The sequence below is a fragment of the Pseudophryne corroboree genome, chromosome 8 (assembly GCF_028390025.1).
Source record: "Pseudophryne corroboree isolate aPseCor3 chromosome 8, aPseCor3.hap2, whole genome shotgun sequence".
Classification (NCBI taxonomy): domain Eukaryota; kingdom Metazoa; phylum Chordata; class Amphibia; order Anura; family Myobatrachidae; genus Pseudophryne; species Pseudophryne corroboree.
Genome location: NC_086451.1, coordinates 456,577,822 through 456,599,088, shown reverse-complemented (window position 1 = coordinate 456,599,088; position 21,267 = coordinate 456,577,822). Strand labels below are relative to the sequence as shown.

The following is a 21,267-nucleotide window of genomic DNA, read 5'->3' as shown; positions in this document are numbered from 1 at the left end:
CAGCAGTTTTGCCTCCTTGATGTATAGTACTGGCACCAAAAAAAGATGATTTTGAGGAGCTAGATGTTGAGAGTTCCTGGCTCCATTATAAATTGTACTGGTGCGAAAGAAGACATTGATGATTCAGATATCAAACATGGCCTGAATAGTTCTGACAAAATTCTCTTTTCTACAAGAGCACAAGTCTTTTAGTAGCAAAAATTCATTTAGAAAGACATCTCACCCTTTGTTATCAATTTCCATGATCTGTTTTGACCACTCACAGCTTCTCAAGTCTACTTAAAGACGATTTCATATGAGAAATGATGCTCTGAAGTGTAAGATTTTTTTACGTTTGATAAATCGGTGTTTTCGTCAAAAACAGTCAGAAGACCTCCCTTTCCCTGACCGGGAATCGAACCCGGGCCGCGGCGGTGAGAGCACCGAATCCTAACCTCTAGACGACCAGGGAGTGATGAAGTAGGTGAACACTCCATGATAGAAAAGGAAGTTCTCTGAATGAAGTGCAATGGAATATGAGGAAAAGGGCTACTAGGAATCAGTTTTACAAGAAAGGAGAGGAAGATTGATCATGTATAGCAATTTTCAAGTTTACCACACAGCAGTTTTGCCTCCTTGATGTATAGTACTGGCACCAAAAAAAGATGATTTTGAGGAGCTAGATGTTGAGAGTTCCTGGCTCCATTATAAATTGTACTGGTGCGAAAGAAGACATTGATGATTCAGATATCAAACATGGCCTGAATAGTTCTGACAAAATTCTCTTTTCTACAAGAGCACAAGTCTTTTAGTAGCAAAAATTCATTTAGAAAGACATCTCACCCTTTGTTATCAATTACCATGATCTGTTTTGACCACTCACAGCTTCTCAAGTCTAATTAAAGACGATTTCATATGAGAAATGATGCTTTGAAGTGTAAGATTTTTTTACGTTTGATAAGTCTGTGTTTTTGTCAAAAACAGTCAGAAGACCTCCCTTTCCCTGACCGGCAATCGAACCCGGGCCACGGCGGTGAGAGCGCCGAATCCTAACCACTAGACCACCAGGGAGTGATGAAGTAGGTGAACACTCCATGATAGAAAAGGAAGTTCTCTGAATGAAGTGCAATGGAATATGAGGAAAAGGGCTACTAGGAATCAGTTTTACAAGAAAGGAGAGGAAGATTGATCATGTATAGCAATTTTCAAGTTTACCACACAGCAGTTTTGCCTCCTTGATGTATAGTACTGGCACCAAAAAAAGATGATTTTGAGGAGCTAGATGTTGAGAGTTCCTGGCTCCATTATAAATTGTACTGGTGCGAAAGAAGACATTGATGATTCAGATATCAAACATGGCCTGAATAGTTCTGACAAAATTCTCTTTTCTACAAGAGCACAAGTCTTTTAGTAGCAAAAATTCATTTAGAAAGACATCTCACCCTTTGTTATCAATTACCATGATCTGTTTTGACCACTCACAGCTTCTCAAGTCTAATTAAAGACGATTTCATATGAGAAATGATGCTCTGAAGTGTAAGATTTTTTTACGTTTGATAAATCTGTGTTTTCGTCAAAAACAGTCAGAAGACCTCCCTTTCCCTGACCGGGAATCGAACCCGGGCCGCAGCAGTGAGAGCGCCGAATCCTAACCTCTAGACCACCAGGGAGTGATGAAGTAGGTGAACACTCCATGATAGAAAAGGAAGTTCTCTGAATGAAGTGCAATGGAATATGAGGAAAAGGGCTACTAGGAATCAGTTTTACAAGAAAGGAGAGGAAGATTGATCATGTATAGCAATTTTCAAGTTTACCACACAGCAGTTTTGCCTCCTTGATGTATAGTACTGGCACCAAAAAAAGATGATTTTGAGGAGCTAGATGTTGAGAGTTCCTGGCTCCATTATAAATTGTACTGGTGCGAAAGAAGACATTGATGATTCAGATATCAAACATGGCCTGAATAGTTCTGACAAAATTCTCTTTTCTACAAGAGCACAAGTCTTTTAGTAGCAAAAATTCATTTAGAACGAGATCTCACCCTTTGTTATCAATTTCCATGATCTGTTTTGACCACTCACAGCTTCTCAAGTCTAATTAAAGACGATTTCATATGAGAAATGATGCTTTGAAGTGTAAGATTTTTTTACGTTTGATAAGTCTGTGTTTTTGTCAAAAACAGTTAGAAGACCTCCCTTTCCCTGACCAGGAATCGAACCCGGGCCGCAGCGGTGAGAGCGCCGAATCCTAACCACTAGACCACCAGGGAGTGATGAAGTAGGTGAACACTCCATGATAGAAAAGGAAGTTCTCTGAATGAAGTGCAATGGAATATGAGAAAAGGGCTACTAGGAATCAGTTTTACAAGAAAGGAGAGGAAGATTGGTCATGTATAGCAATTTTCAAGTTTACCACACAGCAGTTTTGCCTCCTTGATGTATAGTACTGGCACCAAAAAAAGATGATTTTGAGGAGCTAGATGTTGAGAGTTCCTGGCTCCATTATAAATTGTACTGGTGCGAAAGAAGACATTGATGATTCAGATATCAAACATAGCCTGAATAGTTCTGACAAAATTCTCTTTTCTACAAGAGCACAAATCTTTTAGTAGCAAAAATTCATTTAGAAAGACATCTCACCCTTTGTTATCAATTTCCATGATCTGTTTTGACCACTCACAGCTTCTCAAGTCTACTTAAAGACGATTTCATATGAGAAATGATGCTCTGAAGTGTAAGATTTTTTTACGTTTGATAAATCTGTGTTTTCGTCAAAAACAGTCAGAAGACCTCCCTTTCCCTGACCGGGAATCAAACCCGGGCCGCGGCGGTGAGAGCGCCGAATCCTAACCACTAGACCACCAGGGAGTGATGAAGTAGGTGAACACTCCATGATAGAAAAGGAAGTTCTCTGAATGAAGTGCAATGGAATATGAGGAAAAGGGCTACTAGGAATCAGTTTTACAAGAAAGGAGAGGAAGATTGGTCATGTATAGCAATTTTCAAGTTTACCACACAGCAGTTTTGCCTCCTTGATGTATAGTACTGGCACCAAAAAAAGATGATTTTGAGGAGCTAGATGTTGAGAGTTCCTGGCTCCATTATAAATTGTACTGGTGCGAAAGAAGACATTGATGATTCAGATATCAAACATGGCCTGAATAGTTCTGACAAAATTCTCTTTTCTACAAGAGCACAAGTCTTTTAGTAGCAAAAATTCATTTAGAAAGACATCTCACCCTTTGTTATCAATTACCATGATCTGTTTTGACCACTCACAGCTTCTCAAGTCTAATTAAAGACGATTTCATATGAGAAATGATGCTTTGAAGTGTAAGATTTTTTTACGTTTGATAAGTCTGTGTTTTTGTCAAAAACAGTCAGAAGACCTCCCTTTCCCTGACCGGCAATCGAACCCGGGCCGCGGCGGTGAGAGCGTCGAACCCTAACCACTAGACCACCAGGGAGTGATGAAGTAGGTGAACACTCCATGATAGAAAAGGAAGTTCTCTGAATGAAGTGCAATGGAATATGAGGAAAAAGGCTACTAGGAATCAGTTTTACAAGAAAGAAGAGGAAGATTGGTCATGTATAGCAATTTTCAAGTTTACCACACAGCAGTTTTGCCTCCTTGATGTATAGTACTGGCACCAAAAAAAGATGATTTTGAGGAGCTAGATGTTGAGAGTTCCTGGCTCCATTATAAATTGTACTGGTGCGAAAGAAGACATTGATGATTCAGATATCAAACATGGCCTGAATAGTTCTGACAAAATTCTCTTTTCTACAAGAGCACAAGTCTTTTAGTAGCAAAAATTCATTTAGAAAGACATCTCACCCTTTGTTATCAATTTCCATGATCTGTTTTGAACACTCACAGCTTCTCAAGTCTACTTAAAGACGATTTCATATGAGAAATGATGCTCTGAAGTGTAAGATTTTTTTACTTTGATAAATCTGTGTTTTCGTCAAAAACAGTCAGAAGACCTCCCTTTCCCTGACCGGGAATCGAACACGGGCCGCGGCGGTGAGAGCGCCGAATCCTGACCTCTAGACCACCAGGGAGTGATGAAGTAGGTGAACACTCCATGATAGAAAAGGAAGTTCTCTGAATGAAGTGCAATGGAATATGAGGAAAAGGGCTACTAGGAATCAGTTTTACAAGAAAGGAGAGGAAGATTGATCATGTATAGCAATTTTCAAGTTTACCACACAGCAGTTTTGCCTCCTTGATGTATAGTACTGGCACCAAAAAAAGATGATTTTGAGGAGCTAGATGTTGAGAGTTCCTGGCTCCATTATAAATTGTACTGGTGCGAAAGAAGACATTGATGATTCAGATATCAAACATGGCCTGAATAGTTCTGACAAAATTCTCTTTTCTACAAGAGCACAAGTCTTTTAGTAGCAAAAATTCATTTAGAAAGACATCTCACCCTTTGTTATCAATTTCCATGATCTGTTTTGACCACTCACAGCTTCTCAAGTCTAATTAAAGACGATTTCATATGAGAAATGATGCTTTGAAGTGTAAGATTTTTTTACGTTTGATAAGTCTGTGTTTTTGTCAAAAACAGTCAGAATACCTCCCTTTTCCTGACCGGGAATCGAACCCGGACCGCGGCGGTGAGAGCGCCGAATCCTAACCACTAGACCACCAGGGAGTGATGAAGTAGGTGAACACTCCATGATAGAAAAGGAAGTTCTCTGAATGAAGTGCAATGGAATATGAGGAAAAGGGCTACTAGGAATCAGTTTTACAAGAAAGGAGAGGAAGATTGGTCATGTATAGCAATTTTCAAGTTTACCACACAGCAGTTTTGCCTCCTTGATGTATAGTACTGGCACCAAAAAAAGATGATTTTGAGGAGCTAGATGTTGAGAGTTCCTGGCTCCATTATAAATTGTACTGGTGCGAAAGAAGACATTGATGATTCAGATATCAAACATGGCCTGAATAGTTCTGACAAAATTCTCTTTTCTACAAGAGCACAAGTCTTTTAGTAGCAAAAATTCATTTAGAAAGACATCTCACCCTTTGTTATCAATTACCATGATCTGTTTTGACCACTCACAGCTTCTCAAGTCTAATTAAAGACGATTTCATATGAGAAATGATGCTTTGAAGTGTAAGATTTTTTTACGTTTGATAAGTCTGTGTTTTTGTCAAAAACAGTCAGAAGACATCCCTTTCCCTGACCGGCAATCGAACCCGGGCCGCGGCGGTTAGAGCGCCGAATCCTAACCACTAGACCACCAGGGAGTGATGAAGTAGGTGAACACTCCATGATAGAAAAGGAAGTTCTCTGAATGAAGTGCAATGGAATATGAGGAAAAGGGCTACTAGGAATCAGTTTTACAAGAAAGAAGAGGAAGATTGGTCATGTATAGCAATTTTCAAGTTTACCACACAGCAGTTTTGCCTCCTTGATGTATAGTACTGGCACCAAAAAAAGATGATTTTGAGGAGCTAGATGTTGAGAGTTCCTGGCTCCATTATAAATTGTACTGGTGCGAAAGAAGACATTGATGATTCAGATATCAAACATGGCCTGAATAGTTCTGACAAAATTCTCTTTTCTACAAGAGCACAAGTCTTTTAGTAGCAAAAATTCATTTAGAAAGACATCTCACCCTTTGTTATCAATTTCCATGATCTGTTTTGACCACTCACAGCTTCTCAAGTCTACTTAAAGACGATTTCATATGAGAAATGATGCTCTGAAGTGTAAGATTTTTTTACGTTTGATAAATCTGTGTTTTCGTCAAAAACAGTCAGAAGACCTCCCTTTCCCTGACCGGGAATCGAACCCGGGCCGCTGCGGTGAGAGCGCAGAATCCTAACCTCTAGACCACCAGGGAGTGATGAAGTAGGTGAACACTCCATGATAGAAAAGGAAGTTCTCTGTATGAAGTGCAATGGAATATGAGGAAAAGGGCTACTAGGAATCAGTTTTACAAGAAAGGAGAGGAAGATTGATCATGTATAGCAATTTTCAAGTTTACCACACAGCAGTTTTGCCTCCTTGATGTATAGTACTGGCACCAAAAAAAGATGATTTTGAGGAGCTAGATGTTGAGAGTTCCTGGCTCCATTATAAATTGTACTGGTGCGAAAGAAGACATTGATGATTCAGATATCAAACATGGCCTGAATAGTTCTGACAAAATTCTCTTTTCTACAAGAGCACAAGTCTTTTAGTAGCAAAAATTCATTTAGAAAGACATCTCACCCTTTGTTATCAATTTCCATGATCTGTTTTGACCACTCACAGCTTCTCAAGTCTAATTAAAGACGATTTCATATGAGAAATGATGCTCTGAAGTGTAAGATTTTTTTACGTTTGATAAGTCTGTGTTTTTGTCAAAAACAGTCAGAATACCTCCCTTTCCCTGACCAGGAATCGAACCCGGGCCGCGGCGGTGAGAGTGCCGAATCCTAACCACTAGACCACCAGGGAGTGATGAAGTAGGTGAACACTCCATGATAGAAAAGGAAGTTCTCTGAATGAAGTGCAATGGAATATGAGGAAAAGGGCTACTAGGAATCAGTTTTACAAGAAAGGAGAGGAAGATTGGTCATGTATAGCAGTTTTCAAGTTTACCACACAGCAGTTTTGCCTCCTTGATGTATAGTACTGGCACCAAAAAAAGATGATTTTGAGGAGCTAGATGTTGAGAGTTCCTGGCTCCATTATAAATTGTACTGGTGCGAAAGAAGACATTGATGATTCAGATATCAAACATGGCCTGAATAGTTCTGACAAAATTCTCTTTTCTACAAGAGCACAAGTCTTTTAGTAGCAAAAATTCATTTAGAAAGACATCTCACCCTTTGTTATCAATTTCCATGATCTGTTTTGACCACTCACAGCTTCTCAAGTCTACTTAAAGACGATTTCATATGAGAAATGATGCTCTGAAGTGTAAGATTTTTTTACGTTTGATAAATCTGTGTTTTCGTCAAAAACAGTCAGAAGACCTCCCTTTCCCTGACCGGGAATCGAACCCGGGCCGCGGCAGTGAGAGCGCCGAATCCTAACCTCTAGACCACCAGGGAGTGATGAAGTAGGTGAACACTCCATGATAGAAAAGGAAGTTCTCTGTATGAAGTGCAATGGAATATGAGGAAAAGGGCTACTAGGAATCAGTTTTACAAGAAAGGAGAGGAAGATTGATCATGTATAGCAATTTTCAAGTTTACCACACAGCAGTTTTGCCTCCTTGATGTATAGTACTGGCACCAAAAAAAGATGATTTTGAGGAGCTAGATGTTGAGAGTTCCTGGCTCCATTATAAATTGTACTGGTGCGAAAGAAGACATTGATGATTCAGATATCAAACATGGCCTGAATAGTTCTGACAAAATTCTCTTTTCTACAAGAGCACAAGTCTTTTAGTAGCAAAAATTCATTTAGAAAGACATCTCACCCTTTGTTATCAATTTCCATGATCTGTTTTGACCACTCACAGCTTCTCAAGTCTAATTAAAGACGATTTCATATGAGAAATGATGCTCTGAAGTGTAAGATTTTTTTACGTTTGATAAGTCTGTGTTTTTGTCAAAAACAGTCAGAATACCTCCCTTTCCCTGACCAGGAATCGAACCCGGGCCGCGGCGGTGAGAGTGCCGAATCCTAACCACTAGACCACCAGGGAGTGATGAAGTAGGTGAACACTCCATGATAGAAAAGGAAGTTCTCTGAATGAAGTGCAATGGAATATGAGGAAAAGGGCTACTAGGAATCAGTTTTACAAGAAAGGAGAGGAAGATTGGTCATGTATAGCAGTTTTCAAGTTTACCACACAGCAGTTTTGCCTCCTTGATGTATAGTACTGGCACCAAAAAAAGATGATTTTGAGGAGCTAGATGTTGAGAGTTCCTGGCTCCATTATAAATTGTACTGGTGCGAAAGAAGACATTGATGATTCAGATATCAAACATGGCCTGAATAGTTCTGACAAAATTCTCTTTTCTACAAGAGCACAAGTCTTTTAGTAGCAAAAATTCATTTAGAAAGACATCTCACCCTTTGTTATCAATTTCCATGATCTGTTTTGACCACTCACAGCTTCTCAAGTCTACTTAAAGACGATTTCATATGAGAAATGATGCTCTGAAGTGTAAGATTTTTTTACGTTTGATAAATCTGTGTTTTCGTCAAAAACAGTCAGAAGACCTCCCTTTCCCTGACCGGGAATCGAACCCGGGCCGCGGCAGTGAGAGCGCCGAATCCTAACCACTAGACCACCAGGGAGTGATGAAGTAGGTGAACACTCCATGATAGAAAAGGAAGTTCTCTGAATGAAGTGCAATGGAATATGAGGAAAAGGGCTACTAGGAATCAGTTTTACAAGAAAGGAGAGGAAGATTGGTCATGTATAGCAATTTTCAAGTTTACCACACAGCAGTTTTGCCTCCTTGATGTATAGTACTGGCACCAAAAAAAGATGATTTTGAGGAGCTAGATGTTGAGAGTTCCTGGCTCCATTATAAATTGTACTGGTGCGAAAGAAGACATTGATGATTCAGATATCAAACATGGCCTGAATAGTTCTGACAAAATTCTCTTTTCTACAAGAGCACAAGTCTTTTAGTAGCAAAAATTCATTTAGAAAGACATCTCACCCTTTGTTATCAATTTCCATGATCTGTTTTGACCACTCACAGCTTCTCAAGTCTACTTAAAGACGATTTCATATGAGAAATGATGCTCTAAAGTGTAAGATTTTTTTACGTTTGATAAATCTGTGTTTTCGTCAAAAACAGTCAGAAGACCTCCCTTTCCCTGACCGGGAATCGAACCCGGGCCGCGGCAGTAAGAGCGCCGAATCCTAACCACTAGACCACCAGGGAGTGATGAAGTAGGTGAACACTCCATGATAGAAAAGGAAGTTCTCTGAATGAAGTGCAATGGAATATGAGGAAAAGGGCTACTAGGAATCAGTTTTACAAGAAAGGAGAGGAAGATTGGTCATGTATAGCAATTTTCAAGTTTACCACACAGCAGTTTTGCCTCCTTGATGTATAGTACTGGCACCAAAAAAAGATGATTTTGAGGAGCTAGATGTTGAGAGTTCCTGGCTCCATTATAAATTGTACTGGTGCGAAAGAAGACATTGATGATTCAGATATCAAACATGGCCTGAATAGTTCTGACAAAATTCTCTTTTCTACAAGAGCACAAGTCTTTTAGTAGCAAAAATTCATTTAGAAAGACATCTCACCCTTTGTTATCAATTTCCATGATCTGTTTTGACCACTCACAGCTTCTCAAGTCTACTTAAAGACGATTTCATATGAGAAATGATGCTCTGAAGTGTAAGATTTTTTTACTTTGATAAATCTGTGTTTTCGTCAAAAACAGTCAGAAGACCTCCCTTTCCCTGACCGGGAATCGAACACGGGCCGCGGCGGTGAGAGCGCCGAATCCTAACCACTAGACCACCAGGGAGTGATGAAGTAGGTGAACACTCCATGATAGAAAAGGAAGTTCTCTGAATGAAGTGCAATGGAATATGAGGAAAAGGGCTACTAGGAATCAGTTTTACAAGAAAGAAGAGGAAGATTGGTCATGTATAGCAATTTTCAAGTTTACCACACAGCAGTTTTGCCTCCTTGATGTATAGTACTGGCACCAAAAAAAGATGATTTTGAGGAGCTAGATGTTGAGAGTTCCTGGCTCCATTATAAATTGTACTGGTGCGAAAGAAGACATTGATGATTCAGATATCAAACATGGCCTGAATAGTTCTGACAAAATTCTCTTTTCTACAAGAGCACAAGTCTTTTAGTAGCAAAAATTCATTTAGAAAGACATCTCACCCTTTGTTATCAATTTCCATGATCTGTTTTGACCACTCACAGCTTCTCAAGTCTACTTAAAGACGATTTCATATGAGAAATGATGCTCTGAAGTGTAAGATTTTTTTACGTTTGATAAATCTGTGTTTTCGTCAAACAGTCAGAAGACCTCCCTTTCCCTGACCGGGAATCGAACCCGGGCCGCGGCGGTGAGAGCGCCGAATCCTAACCTCTAGACCACCAGGGAGTGATGAAGTAGTTGAACACTCCATGATAGAAAAGGAAGTTCTCTGTATGAAGTGCAATGGAATATGAGGAAAAGGGCTACTAGGAATCAGTTTTACAAGAAAGGAGAGGAAGATTGATCATGTATAGCAATTTTCAAGTTTACCACACAGCAGTTTTGCCTCCTTGATGTATAGTACTGGCACCAAAAAAAGATGATTTTGAGGAGCTAGATGTTGAGAGTTCCTGGCTCCATTATAAATTGTACTGGTGCGAAAGAAGACATTGATGATTCAGATATCAAACATGGCCTGAATAGTTCTGACAAAATTCTCTTTTCTACAAGAGCACAAGTCTTTTAGTAGCAAAAATTCATTTAGAAAGACATCTCACCCTTTGTTATCAATTTCCATGATCTGTTTTGACCACTCACAGCTTCTCAAGTCTAATTAAAGACGATTTCATATGAGAAATGATGCTTTGAAGTGTAAGATTTTTTTACGTTTGATAAGTCTGTGTTTTTGTCAAAAACAGTCAGAATACCTCCCTTTCCCTGACCAGGAATCGAACCCGGGCCGCGGCGGTGAGAGTGCCGAATCCTAACCACTAGACCACCAGGGAGTGATGAAGTAGGTGAACACTCCATGATAGAAAAGGAAGTTCTCTGAATGAAGTGCAATGGAATATGAGGAAAAGGGCTACTAGGAATCAGTTTTACAAGAAAGGAGAGGAAGATTGGTCATGTATAGCAGTTTTCAAGTTTACCACACAGCAGTTTTGCCTCCTTGATGTATAGTACTGGCACCAAAAAAAGATGATTTTGAGGAGCTAGATGTTGAGAGTTCCTGGCTCCATTATAAATTGTACTGGTGCGAAAGAAGACATTGATGATTCAGATATCAAACATGGCCTGAATAGTTCTGACAAAATTCTCTTTTCTACAAGAGCACAAGTCTTTTAGTAGCAAAAATTCATTTAGAAAGACATCTCACCCTTTGTTATCAATTTCCATGATGTGTTTTGACCACTCACAGCTTCTCAAGTCTACTTAAAGACGATTTCATATGAGAAATGATGCTCTGAAGTGTAAGATTTTTTTACGTTTGATAAATCTGTGTTTTCGTCAAAAACAGTCAGAAGACCTCCCTTTCCCTGACCGGGAATCGAACCCGGGCCGCGGCAGTGAGAGCGCCGAATCCTAACCACTAGACCACCAGGGAGTGATGAAGTAGGTGAACACTCCATGATAGAAAAGGAAGTTCTCTGAATGAAGTGCAATGGAATATGAGGAAAAGGGCTACTAGGAATCAGTTTTACAAGAAAGGAGAGGAAGATTGGTCATGTATAGCAATTTTCAAGTTTACCACACAGCAGTTTTGCCTCCTTGATGTATAGTACTGGCACCAAAAAAAGATGATTTTGAGGAGCTAGATGTTGAGAGTTCCTGGCTCCATTATAAATTGTACTGGTGCGAAAGAAGACATTGATGATTCAGTTATCAAACATGGCCTGAATAGTTCTGACAAAATTCTCTTTTCTACAAGAGCACAAGTCTTTTAGTAGCAAAAATTCATTTAGAAAGACATCTCACCCTTTGTTATCAATTTCCATGATCTGTTTTGACCACTCACAGCTTCTCAAGTCTACTTAAAGACGATTTCATATGAGAAATGATGCTCTGAAGTGTAAGATTTTTTTACGTTTGATAAATCTGTGTTTTCGTCAAAAACAGTCAGAAGACCTCCCTTTCCCTGACCGGGAATCGAACCCGGGCCGCGGCGGTGAGAGCGCCGAATCTAACCACTAGACCACCAGGGAGTGATGATGTAGGTGAACACTCCATGATAGAAAAGGAAGTTCTCTGAATGAAGTGCAATGGAATATGAGGAAAAGGGCTACTAGGAATCAGTTTTACAAGAAAGGAGAGGAAGATTGGTCATGTATAGCAATTTTCAAGTTTACCACACAGCAGTTTTGCCTCCTTGATGTATAGTACTGGCACCAAAAAAAGATGATTTTGAGGAGCTAGATGTTGAGAGTTCCTGGCTCCATTATAAATTGTACTGGTGCGAAAGAAGACATTGATGATTCAGATATCAAACATGGCCTGAATAGTTCTGACAAAATTCTCTTTTCTACAAGAGCACAAGTCTTTTAGTAGCAAAAATTCATTTAGAAAGACATCTCACCCTTTGTTATCAATTTCCATGATCTGTTTTGAACACTCACAGCTTCTCAAGTCTACTTAAAGACGATTTCATATGAGAAATGATGCTCTGAAGTGTAAGATTTTTTTACTTTGATAAATCTGTGTTTTCGTCAAAAACAGTCAGAAGACCTCCCTTTCCCTGACCGGGAATCAAACACGGGCCGCGGCGGTGAGAGCGCCGAATCCTAACCTCTAGACCACCAGGGAGTGATGAAGTAGGTGTACACTCCATGATAGAAAAGGAAGTTCTCTGAATGAAGTGCAATGGAATATGAGGAAAAGGGCTACTAGGAATCAGTTTTACAAGAAAGGAGAGGAAGATTGATCATGTATAGCAATTTTCAAGTTTACCACACAGCAGTTTTGCCTCCTTGATGTATAGTACTGGCACCAAAAAAAGATGATTTTGAGGAGCTAGATGTTGAGAGTTCCTGGCTCCATTATAAATTGTACTGGTGCGAAAGAAGACATTGATGATTCAGATATCAAACATGGCCTGAATAGTTCTGACAAAATTCTCTTTTCTACAAGAGCACAAGTCTTTTAGTAGCAAAAATTCATTTAGAAAGACATCTCACCCTTTGTTATCAATTTCCATGATCTGTTTTGACCACTCACAGCTTCTCAAGTCTAATTAAAGACGATTTCATATGAGAAATGATGCTTTGAAGTGTAAGATTTTTTTACGTTTGATAAGTCTGTGTTTTTGTCAAAAACAGTCAGAATACCTCCCTTTTCCTGACCGGGAATCGAACCCGGGCCGCGGCGGTGAGAGCGCCGAATCCTAACCACTAGACCACCAGGGAGTGATGAAGTAGGTGAACACTCCATGATAGAAAAGGAAGTTCTCTGAATGAAGTGCAATGGAATATGAGGAAAAGGGCTACTAGGAATCAGTTTTACAAGAAAGGAGAGGAAGATTGGTCATGTATAGCAATTTTCAAGTTTACCACACAGCAGTTTTGCCTCCTTGATGTATAGTACTGGCACCAAAAAAAGATGATTTTGAGGAGCTAGATGTTGAGAGTTCCTGGCTCCATTATAAATTGTACTGGTGCGAAAGAAGACATTGATGATTCAGATATCAAACATGGCCTGAATAGTTCTGACAAAATTCTCTTTTCTACAAGAGCACAAGTCTTTTAGTAGCAAAAATTCATTTAGAAAGACATCTCACCCTTTGTTATCAATTACCATGATCTGTTTTGACCACTCACAGCTTCTCAAGTCTAATTAAAGACGATTTCATATGAGAAATGATGCTTTGAAGTGTAAGATTTTTTTACGTTTGATAAGTCTGTGTTTTTGTCAAAAACAGTCAGAAGACATCCCTTTCCCTGACCGGCAATCGAACCCGGGCCGCGGCGGTTAGAGCGCCGAATCCTAACCACTAGACCACCAGGGAGTGATGAAGTAGGTGAACACTCCATGATAGAAAAGGAAGTTCTCTGAATGAAGTGCAATGGAATATGAGGAAAAGGGCTACTAGGAATCAGTTTTACAAGAAAGAAGAGGAAGATTGGTCATGTATAGCAATTTTCAAGTTTACCACACAGCAGTTTTGCCTCCTTGATGTATAGTACTGGCACCAAAAAAAGATGATTTTGAGGAGCTAGATGTTGAGAGTTCCTGGCTCCATTATAAATTGTACTGGTGCGAAAGAAGACATTGATGATTCAGATATCAAACATGGCCTGAATAGTTCTGACAAAATTCTCTTTTCTACAAGAGCACAAGTCTTTTAGTAGCAAAAATTCATTTAGAAAGACATCTCACCCTTTGTTATCAATTTCCATGATCTGTTTTGACCACTCACAGCTTCTCAAGTCTACTTAAAGACGATTTCATATGAGAAATGATGCTCTGAAGTGTAAGATTTTTTTACGTTTGATAAATCTGTGTTTTCGTCAAACAGTCAGAAGACCTCCCTTTCCCTGACCGGGAATCGAACCCGGGCCGCGGCGGTGAGAGTGCCGAATCCTAACCACTAGACCACCAGGGAGTGATGAAGTAGGTGAACACTCCATGATAGAAAAGGAAGTTCTCTGAATGAAGTGCAATGGAATATGAGGAAAAGGGCTACTAGGAATCAGTTTTACAAGAAAGGAGAGGAAGATTGATCATGTATAGCAATTTTCAAGTTTACCACACAGCAGTTTTGCCTCCTTGATGTATAGTACTGGCACCAAAAAAAGATGATTTTGAGGAGCTAGATGTTGATAGTTCCTGGCTCCATTATAAATTGTACTGGTGCGAAAGAAGACATTGATGATTCAGATATCAAACATGGCCTGAATAGTTCTGACAAAATTCTCTTTTCTACAAGAGCACAAGTCTTTTAGTAGCAAAAATTCATTTAGAAAGACATCTCACCCTTTGTTATCAATTTCCATGATCTGTTTTGACCACTCACAGCTTCTCAAGTCTAATTAAAGACGATTTCATATGAGAAATGATGCTCTGAAGTGTAAGATTTTTTTACGTTTGATAAGTCTGTGTTTTTGTCAAAAACAGTCAGAATACCTCCCTTTCCCTGACCAGGAATCGAACCCGGGCCGCGGCGGTGAGAGTGCCGAATCCTAACCACTAGACCACCAGGGAGTGATGAAGTAGGTGAACACTCCATGATAGAAAAGGAAGTTCTCTGAATGAAGTGCAATGGAATATGAGGAAAAGGGCTACTAGGAATCAGTTTTACAAGAAAGGAGAGGAAGATTGGTCATGTATAGCAGTTTTCAAGTTTACCACACAGCAGTTTTGCCTCCTTGATGTATAGTACTGGCACCAAAAAAAGATGATTTTGAGGAGCTAGATGTTGAGAGTTCCTGGCTCCATTATAAATTGTACTGGTGCGAAAGAAGACATTGATGATTCAGATATCAAACATGGCCTGAATAGTTCTGACAAAATTCTCTTTTCTACAAGAGCACAAGTCTTTTAGTAGCAAAAATTCATTTAGAAAGACATCTCACCCTTTGTTATCAATTTCCATGATCTGTTTTGACCACTCACAGCTTCTCAAGTCTACTTAAAGACGATTTCATATGAGAAATGATGCTCTGAAGTGTAAGATTTTTTTACGTTTGATAAATCTGTGTTTTCGTCAAAAACAGTCAGAAGACCTCCCTTTCCCTGACCGGGAATCGAACCCGGGCCGCGGCAGTGAGAGCGCCGAATCCTAACCACTAGACCACCAGGGAGTGATGAAGTAGGTGAACACTCCATGATAGAAAAGGAAGTTCTCTGAATGAAGTGCAATGGAATATGAGGAAAAGGGCTACTAGGAATCAGTTTTACAAGAAAGGAGAGGAAGATTGGTCATGTATAGCAATTTTCAAGTTTACCACACAGCAGTTTTGCCTCCTTGATGTATAGTACTGGCACCAAAAAAAGATGATTTTGAGGAGCTAGATGTTGAGAGTTCCTGGCTCCATTATAAATTGTACTGGTGCGAAAGAAGACATTGATGATTCAGATATCAAACATGGCCTGAATAGTTCTGACAAAATTCTCTTTTCTACAAGAGCACAAGTCTTTTAGTAGCAAAAATTCATTTAGAAAGACATCTCACCCTTTGTTATCAATTTCCATGATCTGTTTTGACCACTCACAGCTTCTCAAGTCTACTTAAAGACGATTTCATATGAGAAATGATGCTCTAAAGTGTAAGATTTTTTTACGTTTGATAAATCTGTGTTTTCGTCAAAAACAGTCAGAAGACCTCCCTTTCCCTGACCGGGAATCGAACCCGGGCCGCGGCAGTGAGAGCGCCGAATCCTAACCACTAGACCACCAGGGAGTGATGAAGTAGGTGAACACTCCATGATAGAAAAGGAAGTTCTCTGAATGAAGTGCAATGGAATATGAGGAAAAGGGCTACTAGGAATCAGTTTTACAAGAAAGGAGAGGAAGATTGGTCATGTATAGCAATTTTCAAGTTTACCACACAGCAGTTTTGCCTCCTTGATGTATAGTACTGGCACCAAAAAAAGATGATTTTGAGGAGCTAGATGTTGAGAGTTCCTGGCTCCATTATAAATTGTACTGGTGCGAAAGAAGACATTGATGATTCAGATATCAAACATGGCCTGAATAGTTCTGACAAAATTCTCTTTTCTACAAGAGCACAAGTCTTTTAGTAGCAAAAATTCATTTAGAAAGACATCTCACCCTTTGTTATCAATTTCCATGATCTGTTTTGACCACTCACAGCTTCTCAAGTCTACTTAAAGACGATTTCATATGAGAAATGATGCTCTGAAGTGTAAGATTTTTTTACTTTGATAAATCTGTGTTTTCGTCAAAAACAGTCAGAAGACCTCCCTTTCCCTGACCGGGAATCGAACACGGGCCGCGGCGGTGAGAGCGCCGAATCCTAACCACTAGACCACCAGGGAGTGATGAAGTAGGTGAACACTCCATGATAGAAAAGGAAGTTCTCTGAATGAAGTGCAATGGAATATGAGGAAAAGGGCTACTAGGAATCAGTTTTACAAGAAAGAAGAGGAAGATTGGTCATGTATAGCAATTTTCAAGTTTACCACACAGCAGTTTTGCCTCCTTGATGTATAGTACTGGCACCAAAAAAAGATGATTTTGAGGAGCTAGATGTTGAGAGTTCCTGGCTCCATTATAAATTGTACTGGTGCGAAAGAAGACATTGATGATTCAGATATCAAACATGGCCTGAATAGTTCTGACAAAATTCTCTTTTCTACAAGAGCACAAGTCTTTTAGTAGCAAAAATTCATTTAGAAAGACATCTCACCCTTTGTTATCAATTTCCATGATCTGTTTTGACCACTCACAGCTTCTCAAGTCTACTTAAAGACGATTTCATATGAGAAATGATGCTCTGAAGTGTAAGATTTTTTTACGTTTGATAAATCTGTGTTTTCGTCAAACAGTCAGAAGACCTCCCTTTCCCTGACCGGGAATCGAACCCGGGCCGCGGCGGTGAGAGCGCCGAATCCTAACCTCTAGACCACCAGGGAGTGATGAAGTAGTTGAACACTCCATGATAGAAAAGGAAGTTCTCTGTATGAAGTGCAATGGAATATGAGGAAAAGGGCTACTAGGAATCAGTTTTACAAGAAAGGAGAGGAAGATTGATCATGTATAGCAATTTTCAAGTTTACCACACAGCAGTTTTGCCTCCTTGATGTATAGTACTGGCACCAAAAAAAGATGATTTTGAGGAGCTAGATGTTGAGAGTTCCTGGCTCCATTATAAATTGTACTGGTGCGAAAGAAGACATTGATGATTCAGATATCAAACATGGCCTGAATAGTTCTGACAAAATTCTCTTTTCTACAAGAGCACAAGTCTTTTAGTAGCAAAAATTCATTTAGAAAGACATCTCACCCTTTGTTATCAATTTCCATGATCTGTTTTGACCACTCACAGCTTCTCAAGTCTAATTAAAGACGATTTCATATGAGAAATGATGCTCTGAAGTGTAAGATTTTTTTACGTTTGATAAATCTGTGTTTTTGTCAAAAACAGTCAGAAGACCTCGCTTTCCCTGACCGGGAATCGAACCCGGGCCGCGGCGGTGAGAGCGCCGAATCCTAACCACTAGACCACCAGGGAGTGATGAAGTAGGTGAACACTCCATGATAGAAAAGGAAGTTCTCTGAATGAAGTGCAATGGAATATGAGGAAAAGGGCTACTAGGAATCAGTTTTACAAGAAAGGAGAGGAAGATTGGTCATGTATACCAATTTTCAAGTTTACCACACAGCAGTTTTGCCTCCTTGATGTATAGTACTGGCACCAAAAAAAGATGATTTTGAGGAGCTAGATGTTGAGAGTTCCTGGCTCCATTATAAATTGTACTGGTGCGAAAGAAGACATTGATGATTCAGATATCAAACATGGCCTGAATAGTTCTGACAAAATTCTCTTTTCTACAAGAGCACAAGTCTTTTAGTAGCAAAAATTCATTTAGAAAGACATCTCACCCTTTGTTATCAATTACCATGATCTGTTTTGACTACTCACAGCTTCTCAAGTCTAATTAAAGACGATTTCATATGAGAAATGATGCTTTGAAGTGTAAGATTTTTTTACGTTTGATAAGTCTGTGTTTTTGTCAAAAACAGTCAGAAGACCTCCCTTTCCCTGACCGGCAATCGAACCCGGGCCGCGGCGGTGAGAGCGCCGAATCCTAACCACTAGACCACCAGGGAGTGATGAAGTAGGTGAACACTCCATGATAGAAAAGGAAGTTCTCTGAATGAAGTGCAATGGAATATGAGGAAAAGGGCTACTAGGAATCAGTTTTACAAGAAAGAAGAGGAAGATTGGTCATGTATAGCAATTTTCAAGTTTACCACACAGCAGTTTTGCCTCCTTGATGTATAGTACTGGCACCAAAAAAAGATGATTTTGAGGAGCTAGATGTTGAGAGTTCCTGGCTCCATTATAAATTGTACTGGTGCGAAAGAAGACATTGATGATTCAGATATCAAACATGGCCTGAATAGTTCTGACAAAATTCTCTTTTCTACAAGAGCACAAGTCTTTTAGTAGCAAAAATTCATTTAGAAAGACATCTCACCCTTTGTTATCAATTTCCATGATCTGTTTTGACCACTCACAGCTTCTCAAGTCTACTTAAAGACGATTTCATATGAGAAATGATGCTCTGAAGTGTAAGATTTTTTTACGTTTGATAAATCTGTGTTTTCGTCAAAAACAGTCAGAAGACCTCCCTTTCCCTGACCGGGAATCGAACCCGGGCCGCGGCAGTGAGAGCGCCGAATCCTAACCACTAGACCACCAGGGAGTGATGAAGTAGGTGAACACTCCATGATAGAAAAGGAAGTTCTCTGAATGAAGTGCAATGGAATATGAGGAAAAGGGCTACTAGGAATCAGTTTTACAAGAAAGGAGAGGAAGATTGGTCATGTATAGCAATTTTCAAGTTTACCACACAGCAGTTTTGCCTCCTTGATGTATAGTACTGGCACCAAAAAAAGATGATTTTGAGGAGCTAGATGTTGAGAGTTCCTGGCTCCATTATAAATTGTACTGGTGCGAAAGAAGACATTGATGATTCAGATATCAAACATGGCCTGAATAGTTCTGACAAAATTCTCTTTTCTACAAGAGCACAAGTCTTTTAGTAGCAAAAATTCATTTAGAAAGACATCTCACCCTTTGTTATCAATTTCCATGATCTGTTTTGACCACTCACAGCTTCTCAAGTCTACTTAAAGACGATTTCATATGAGAAATGATGCTCTGAAGTGTAAGATTTTTTTACGTTTGATAAGTCTGTGTTTTTGTCAAAAACAGTCAGAAGACCTCGCTTTCCCTGACCGGAAATCGAACCCGGGCCGCGGCGGTGAGAGCGCCGAATCCTAACCACTAGACCACCAGGGAGTGATGAAGTAGGTGAACACTCCATGATAGAAAAGGAAGTTCTCTGAATGAAGTGCAATGGAATATGAGGAAAAGGGCTACTAGGAATCAGTTTTACAAGAAAGAAGAGGAAGATTGGTCATGTATAGCAATTTTCAAGTTTACCACACAGCAGTTTTGCCTCCTTGATGTATAGTACTGGCACCAAAAAAAGATGATTTTGAGGAGCTAGATGTTGAGAGTTCCTGGCTCCATTATAAATTGTACTGGTGCGAAAGAAGACATTGATGATTCAGATATCAAACATGGCCTGAATAGTTCTGACAAAATTCTCTTTTCTACAAGAGCACAAGTCTTTTAGTAGCAAAAATTCATTTAGAAAGACATCTCACCCTTTGTTATCAATTTCCATGATCTGTTTTGACCACTCACAGCTTCTCAAGTCTACTTAAAGACGATTTCATATGAGAAATGATGCTCTGAAGTGTAAGATTTTTTTACTTTGATAAATCTGTGTTTTCGTCAAAAACAGTCAGAAGACCTCCCTTTCCCTGACCGGGAATCGAACACGGGCCGCGGCGGTGAGAGCGCCGAATCCTAACCACTAGACCACCAGGGAGTGATGAAGTAGGTGAACACTCCATGATAGAAAAGGAAGTTCTCTGAATGAAGTGCAATGGAATATGAGGAAAAGGGCTACTAGGAATCAGTTTTACAAGAAAGGAGAGGAAGATTGATCATGTATAGCAATTTTCAAGTTTACCACACAGCAGTTTTGCCTCCTTGATGTATAGTACTGGCACCAAAAAAAGATGATTTTGAGGAGCTAGATGTTGAGAGTTCCTGGCTCCATTATAAATTGTACTGGTGCGAAAGAAGACATTGATGATTCAGATATCAAACATGGCCTGAATAGTTCTGACAAAATTCTCTTTTCTACAAGAGCACAAGTCTTTTAGTAGCAAAAATTCATTTAGAAAGACATCTCACCCTTTGTTATCAATTTCCATGATCTGTTTTGACCACTCACAGCTTCTCAAGTCTACTTAAAGACGATTTCATATGAGAAATGATGCTCTGAAGTGTAAGATTTTTTTACGTTTGATAAGTCTGTGTTTTTGTCAAAAACAGTCAGAAGACCTCGCTTTCCCTGACCGGAAATCGAACCCGGGCCGCGGCGGTGAGAGCGCCGAATCCTAACCACTAGACCACCAGGGAGTGATGAAGTAGGTGAACACTCCATGATAGAAAAGGAAGTTCTCTGAATGAAGTGCAATGGAATATGAGGAAAAGGGCTACTAGGAATCAGTTTTACAAGAAAGAAGAGGAAGATTGGTCATGTATAGCAATTTTCAAGTTTACCACACAGCAGTTTTGCCTCCTTGATGTATAGTACTGGCACCAAAAAAAGATGATTTTGAGGAGCTAGATGTTGAGAGTTCCTGGCTCCATTATAAATTGTACTGGTGCGAAAGAAGACATTGATGATTCAGATATCAAACATGGCCTGAATAGTTCTGACAAAATTCTCTTTTCTACAAGAGCACAAGTCTTTTAGTAGCAAAAATTCATTTAGAAAGACATCTCACCCTTTGTTATCAATTTCCATGATCTGTTTTGACCACTCACAGCTTCTCAAGTCTACTTAAAGACGATTTCATATGAGAAATGATGCTCTGAA

The 21,267-nt window shown here is 39.6% G+C and overlaps 30 non-coding genes across 30 annotated transcripts; all 30 read right to left on the bottom strand.

The window, feature by feature from the left end:
• Window positions 1-379: 379 nt before the first annotated feature.
• On the bottom strand, window positions 380-451 carry TRNAE-CUC (transfer RNA glutamic acid (anticodon CUC)). Its single transcript has one exon. It is a non-coding gene; the product is annotated as a tRNA-Glu (tRNA).
• A 527-nt stretch (window positions 452-978) lies between these two features.
• TRNAE-CUC (transfer RNA glutamic acid (anticodon CUC)) lies at window positions 979-1,050 on the bottom strand. The gene has a single exon. It is a non-coding gene; the product is annotated as a tRNA-Glu (tRNA).
• A 527-nt stretch (window positions 1,051-1,577) lies between these two features.
• Window positions 1,578-1,649, bottom strand: TRNAE-CUC (transfer RNA glutamic acid (anticodon CUC)). Its single transcript has one exon. It is a non-coding gene; the product is annotated as a tRNA-Glu (tRNA).
• A 527-nt stretch (window positions 1,650-2,176) lies between these two features.
• On the bottom strand, window positions 2,177-2,248 carry TRNAE-CUC (transfer RNA glutamic acid (anticodon CUC)). The gene has a single exon. It is a non-coding gene; the product is annotated as a tRNA-Glu (tRNA).
• Window positions 2,249-2,774: 526 nt separating this feature from the next.
• On the bottom strand, window positions 2,775-2,846 carry TRNAE-CUC (transfer RNA glutamic acid (anticodon CUC)). Its single transcript has one exon. It is a non-coding gene; the product is annotated as a tRNA-Glu (tRNA).
• A 1,125-nt stretch (window positions 2,847-3,971) lies between these two features.
• Window positions 3,972-4,043, bottom strand: TRNAE-CUC (transfer RNA glutamic acid (anticodon CUC)). The gene has a single exon. It is a non-coding gene; the product is annotated as a tRNA-Glu (tRNA).
• A 527-nt stretch (window positions 4,044-4,570) lies between these two features.
• On the bottom strand, window positions 4,571-4,642 carry TRNAE-CUC (transfer RNA glutamic acid (anticodon CUC)). The gene has a single exon. It is a non-coding gene; the product is annotated as a tRNA-Glu (tRNA).
• A 1,126-nt stretch (window positions 4,643-5,768) lies between these two features.
• On the bottom strand, window positions 5,769-5,840 carry TRNAE-CUC (transfer RNA glutamic acid (anticodon CUC)). The gene has a single exon. It is a non-coding gene; the product is annotated as a tRNA-Glu (tRNA).
• Window positions 5,841-6,367: 527 nt separating this feature from the next.
• Window positions 6,368-6,439, bottom strand: TRNAE-CUC (transfer RNA glutamic acid (anticodon CUC)). Its single transcript has one exon. It is a non-coding gene; the product is annotated as a tRNA-Glu (tRNA).
• A 527-nt stretch (window positions 6,440-6,966) lies between these two features.
• Window positions 6,967-7,038, bottom strand: TRNAE-CUC (transfer RNA glutamic acid (anticodon CUC)). The gene has a single exon. It is a non-coding gene; the product is annotated as a tRNA-Glu (tRNA).
• A 527-nt stretch (window positions 7,039-7,565) lies between these two features.
• TRNAE-CUC (transfer RNA glutamic acid (anticodon CUC)) lies at window positions 7,566-7,637 on the bottom strand. Its single transcript has one exon. It is a non-coding gene; the product is annotated as a tRNA-Glu (tRNA).
• A 527-nt stretch (window positions 7,638-8,164) lies between these two features.
• Window positions 8,165-8,236, bottom strand: TRNAE-CUC (transfer RNA glutamic acid (anticodon CUC)). The gene has a single exon. It is a non-coding gene; the product is annotated as a tRNA-Glu (tRNA).
• A 1,125-nt stretch (window positions 8,237-9,361) lies between these two features.
• On the bottom strand, window positions 9,362-9,433 carry TRNAE-CUC (transfer RNA glutamic acid (anticodon CUC)). Its single transcript has one exon. It is a non-coding gene; the product is annotated as a tRNA-Glu (tRNA).
• A 525-nt stretch (window positions 9,434-9,958) lies between these two features.
• TRNAE-CUC (transfer RNA glutamic acid (anticodon CUC)) lies at window positions 9,959-10,030 on the bottom strand. Its single transcript has one exon. It is a non-coding gene; the product is annotated as a tRNA-Glu (tRNA).
• A 527-nt stretch (window positions 10,031-10,557) lies between these two features.
• TRNAE-CUC (transfer RNA glutamic acid (anticodon CUC)) lies at window positions 10,558-10,629 on the bottom strand. The gene has a single exon. It is a non-coding gene; the product is annotated as a tRNA-Glu (tRNA).
• A 527-nt stretch (window positions 10,630-11,156) lies between these two features.
• TRNAE-CUC (transfer RNA glutamic acid (anticodon CUC)) lies at window positions 11,157-11,228 on the bottom strand. Its single transcript has one exon. It is a non-coding gene; the product is annotated as a tRNA-Glu (tRNA).
• A 527-nt stretch (window positions 11,229-11,755) lies between these two features.
• Window positions 11,756-11,826, bottom strand: TRNAE-CUC (transfer RNA glutamic acid (anticodon CUC)). The gene has a single exon. It is a non-coding gene; the product is annotated as a tRNA-Glu (tRNA).
• Window positions 11,827-12,951: 1,125 nt separating this feature from the next.
• On the bottom strand, window positions 12,952-13,023 carry TRNAE-CUC (transfer RNA glutamic acid (anticodon CUC)). The gene has a single exon. It is a non-coding gene; the product is annotated as a tRNA-Glu (tRNA).
• A 1,124-nt stretch (window positions 13,024-14,147) lies between these two features.
• TRNAE-CUC (transfer RNA glutamic acid (anticodon CUC)) lies at window positions 14,148-14,219 on the bottom strand. Its single transcript has one exon. It is a non-coding gene; the product is annotated as a tRNA-Glu (tRNA).
• A 527-nt stretch (window positions 14,220-14,746) lies between these two features.
• TRNAE-CUC (transfer RNA glutamic acid (anticodon CUC)) lies at window positions 14,747-14,818 on the bottom strand. Its single transcript has one exon. It is a non-coding gene; the product is annotated as a tRNA-Glu (tRNA).
• Window positions 14,819-15,345: 527 nt separating this feature from the next.
• Window positions 15,346-15,417, bottom strand: TRNAE-CUC (transfer RNA glutamic acid (anticodon CUC)). The gene has a single exon. It is a non-coding gene; the product is annotated as a tRNA-Glu (tRNA).
• A 527-nt stretch (window positions 15,418-15,944) lies between these two features.
• TRNAE-CUC (transfer RNA glutamic acid (anticodon CUC)) lies at window positions 15,945-16,016 on the bottom strand. Its single transcript has one exon. It is a non-coding gene; the product is annotated as a tRNA-Glu (tRNA).
• Window positions 16,017-16,542: 526 nt separating this feature from the next.
• TRNAE-CUC (transfer RNA glutamic acid (anticodon CUC)) lies at window positions 16,543-16,614 on the bottom strand. The gene has a single exon. It is a non-coding gene; the product is annotated as a tRNA-Glu (tRNA).
• A 525-nt stretch (window positions 16,615-17,139) lies between these two features.
• TRNAE-CUC (transfer RNA glutamic acid (anticodon CUC)) lies at window positions 17,140-17,211 on the bottom strand. The gene has a single exon. It is a non-coding gene; the product is annotated as a tRNA-Glu (tRNA).
• A 527-nt stretch (window positions 17,212-17,738) lies between these two features.
• On the bottom strand, window positions 17,739-17,810 carry TRNAE-CUC (transfer RNA glutamic acid (anticodon CUC)). The gene has a single exon. It is a non-coding gene; the product is annotated as a tRNA-Glu (tRNA).
• Window positions 17,811-18,337: 527 nt separating this feature from the next.
• On the bottom strand, window positions 18,338-18,409 carry TRNAE-CUC (transfer RNA glutamic acid (anticodon CUC)). Its single transcript has one exon. It is a non-coding gene; the product is annotated as a tRNA-Glu (tRNA).
• A 527-nt stretch (window positions 18,410-18,936) lies between these two features.
• TRNAE-CUC (transfer RNA glutamic acid (anticodon CUC)) lies at window positions 18,937-19,008 on the bottom strand. The gene has a single exon. It is a non-coding gene; the product is annotated as a tRNA-Glu (tRNA).
• A 527-nt stretch (window positions 19,009-19,535) lies between these two features.
• Window positions 19,536-19,607, bottom strand: TRNAE-CUC (transfer RNA glutamic acid (anticodon CUC)). The gene has a single exon. It is a non-coding gene; the product is annotated as a tRNA-Glu (tRNA).
• Window positions 19,608-20,133: 526 nt separating this feature from the next.
• Window positions 20,134-20,205, bottom strand: TRNAE-CUC (transfer RNA glutamic acid (anticodon CUC)). Its single transcript has one exon. It is a non-coding gene; the product is annotated as a tRNA-Glu (tRNA).
• A 527-nt stretch (window positions 20,206-20,732) lies between these two features.
• On the bottom strand, window positions 20,733-20,804 carry TRNAE-CUC (transfer RNA glutamic acid (anticodon CUC)). The gene has a single exon. It is a non-coding gene; the product is annotated as a tRNA-Glu (tRNA).
• Between the last annotated feature and the right edge of the window lie 463 nt (window positions 20,805-21,267).